This window comes from Papaver somniferum, unplaced genomic scaffold (assembly GCF_003573695.1).
Source record: "Papaver somniferum cultivar HN1 unplaced genomic scaffold, ASM357369v1 unplaced-scaffold_125, whole genome shotgun sequence".
Classification (NCBI taxonomy): domain Eukaryota; kingdom Viridiplantae; phylum Streptophyta; class Magnoliopsida; order Ranunculales; family Papaveraceae; genus Papaver; species Papaver somniferum.
Window position 1 is genome coordinate 1,964,490 of NW_020621603.1, and position 3,729 is coordinate 1,968,218.

At 39.5% G+C, this 3,729-nt stretch overlaps 1 pseudogene; it reads left to right on the forward strand.

Annotated features, from left to right (window-relative positions):
• Positions 1 to 3,271: 3,271 nt before the first annotated feature.
• LOC113331670 lies at positions 3,272 to 3,371 on the forward strand (annotated as a pseudogene).
• Positions 3,372 to 3,729: the final 358 nt, after the last annotated feature.

The following is a 3,729-nucleotide window of genomic DNA, read 5'->3' on the forward strand; positions in this document are numbered from 1 at the left end:
AGTATATATGATGATCTTAGAACCTAAGAGATAGGGTCTAAACTTGTCTAAGGCAAACACAATGGCTAATAGTTCCTTCTCGGTAGTGGTATAGTTCAACTGGGAATCATTCAGAGTTTTGCTAGCATAGTAAATCACATGAAGTAACTTATTTTCTCGCTGACCTAGCACAACACCAATAGCATAATCTGAAGCATCACACATGATCTCAAAGGGTAGGTTCTAGTTGGGTGCCTGGACTATGGGGGGGGGGGGGGTAGTGAGTAATGACTTAAGCTTCTCAAAAGCCTCTAAACAAGCATCATCAAAGACAAACTTAACATCTTTTGCAAGCAAATTGCAAAGAGGTCTAGACATCAAGCTAAAATCCTTAATGAAACGATGATAAAAACCAGCATGCCCTAAGAATGACCTAATATCTCTTATGGTTTTTGGGACCGGTAAAGTTTTAATAAGGTCAACTTTGGCTTTATCTACCTCTATACCCTTTGAAGATACAATATGCCCTAGAATAATTCCTGAACGAACCATAAAGTGACATTTCTCCCAATTAAGCATTAAATTCTTTTCCTTACACCTAGTCAAAACTAATGACAAATGATGCAAGCACTCATCGAAAGACGAACCAAACACTGAAAAATCATCCATAAAGACCTCTAAGAACCGTTCTACCATGTCAGAAAATATGCTCATCATGCAACGCTGAAAAGTCGCAGGGGGATTACATAGCCCGAAAGGCATGCGTCTATACGCAAAGGTACCAAAGGAACAGGTAAAAGTGGTTTTCTCCTGGTCTTCTGGGGAAATAACGATCTGATTATATCCAGAGTATCCATCTAAAAAGCAGTAGTGACTATGTCCAGCTAATCTCTCTAGCATCTGGTCGATGAAGGGAATGGGAAAGTGGTCCTTCCTAGTGACCTTGTTCAATTTCCTATAGTCAATACAAACACACCAACCCGTGGTCACTCGGTTCGGGATTAACTCATTGTTATCATTCTGGACTACAGTAATACCAGATTTCTTGGGAATAACCTGAACGGGGCTGACCCACTTACTATCTGAAATAGGGTAGATAATGTCTGCATCTAATAGATTAAGAACCTCAGTTCGAACGACTTCTTTCATATTGGGGTTTAGTCGACGTTGCATCTCCCTAGAAGGTTTGGTGTCTTCCTCTAAATAGATCTGATGCATACAAACAGTAGGACTTATACCCTTAATGTCTGCTATGGTCCACCCTAAAGCTTCCTTGTTGTTTTGAAGGATGGTTACTAGCCTACTTTCCTGATCTTTATCCAAGTCGGAAGAAACAATCACAGGTAAAGTCTCAGACGGGCCTAAAAACATATACTTCAGGGTATCTTGCAATGGTTTTAGGTCCAACTTAGGAGGCTCTTCTAAAGAAGGAACTAGGGTAGACTGAGAAACTGGTAGTGGTTCGAACTTAGGTTTCCATCCATTACTAGTATCTAACAAAGGGGTTGAATCTAACAAAGCATTCACCTCATTAATCACCTTATCATCATCAAAATCAATCCCAAAGTGAGCTAGGCATTTCTCTAATGGATCTTTTAACAAAGTGTTTGGTAATGACTCCTCGAATAATGTTCCTATCATGTTCACCTCTTCTATATTCGAGTCATCTAGTTTAGAGGGTAGCTTACTAATATTAAAAATGTTCAGCTCAATAGTCATATTACCAAAAGACAAATTCATAATACCATTTCGACAGTTAATGATCGCATTGGATGTAGCTAAAAACGGGCGACCTAATATCACTGGTATTTGGTTCTCTGGGTCAGGGATAGGTTGGGTATCTAGGATAACAAAATCCACCGGATATATAAACTTGTCGACCTCTATGAGAACATCCTCGATCACACCACGAGGAATTTTAACGGACTTATAAGCTAACTGAAGTGTCATCTGTGTAGGTTTCATCTCACCAAGTCCTAGCTTAAGGTACACATGGTATGGCAGTAAGTTCACACTGGCTCCTAAGTCAAGCAACGCTTTCTCAACACGGTACTTACCTATTGTAAAAGCAATGATAGGGTACCCTGGGTCTTTATACTTAGGAGTAGTGGTATTATGAATAATAGAACTCACATGACTACCTATGAAGGCTTTCTTCTGGACACTGAGCTTACCCTTTCGCGTACACAAGTCCTTAAGGAACTTGGCATAAGAGGGAATCTGCCTAATTGCATCTAATAATGGAAGGTTGATATTAACCTGCTTAAAAACCTCCAATATATCATTAAAGTTGGACTCCCTCTTAGTTGGAACTAGCAGCTGGGGGAACGGGGCTCTGGGAACAAAGTCGGGCTCATCAGGACCCTCATTGGTCTCTTTAGAGACTCTATCAGTCTCCTCATTTTCTGGCTCATAAGGGTGAACTACAACATGTTCACTATCAGGCATGGCAACCTTATTGTCAACTTTCTTTCCACTCCTAAGGGTTGTAATAGAGTTCACATGATTGTACGATTTCTCTGCTTTAGGATTGGGTTGAGTTTGACTAGGAAACTTACCTTTTTCCCTCAAAGACTCATTTATATGACTAACTTGGGTTTTCAACTCGGAAATATCCTGAGAGTTAGCCTGACCTATTCTCTTATTTTCTTCTATACCTTGAGCAACAGATTGCTGAAAATGCATAGTGTTACGAGTTAACAAAGCAAGAGACTCTTCTAAACTCATAATCTTCTTATCCGAAGGGTTCTGAAACTGTGCCGGGGCTGAAGGATTCTTAGGATAGCCAAAACCTGGGGGATCTTGAGAGTTACTAGACTGACCTTGATTCTGGCCCTTAGACCAAGAAACGTTGGGATGGTTTCTCCAGCCAGGGATATAGGTTTCTGAATAATGGTCAAACCTCTGACGGTTATCGAATCTAGTGTTGTTATAAAGAGCATTGGCTTGCTCTTCAACAGTATGGTCTTCCCAAAAAGGCTCTATTCTACCACTAGTACCACTAGAATGACCTAATTCCAACGCTTCTAACCTTTTGGCTATGGCTGTTATTTTAGCATCTGACTCATAGGATCCTTCTACCCTATTGACATTTCCTCTACTTAGAAGAATTATTTTCTGGGGTTCCCTATTACTTTCCCATTGTTGGGTCTTATTGGCGATTTTATTCAAAAATGTCATCGCCTCATCAACAGTTTTATTCTCAAACCCACATGTGCATAAGGACTCAACCATGGTCGTTGTTGAATAGTCTAAACCCTCGTAGAGGATCTGAACTAACCTAACCTTCTCTAAACCATGATGAGGACATTGATAAATTAAGTCATTGAACCTTTCTAAATACCTATATAAAGATTCTCCCTCTTGTTGAGCAAAAGTACAAATTTGTGTCCTAATAGACGATGTTTTGTGACTTGGGAAAAACTTATGTATACAGGCAGATGTAAGTTGTTCATAGGTTTCAATTGACTCAGAATCCAAACTATACATCCAAAATTTGGCTTTATCTTTTAAGGAAAAGGGGAATAACCTAAGTTTCAGTGCATCATCACTAAGGTTTTTAATTTTCAGAGTACTACATACTTCCTCAAATTCCCTAATATGAAAATAGGGTTCTCATTCTCTTTTCCTAAAAAGTTTGGGAGCATCTGTAAAGTCCCAGGTTTGAGTTCATAATTTTCCTCGGTTTCAGCTAACTTGATACAAGACGGACGAGAGGTCCTAGTTGGGTTCAATAAAGCTTTTAAAGTT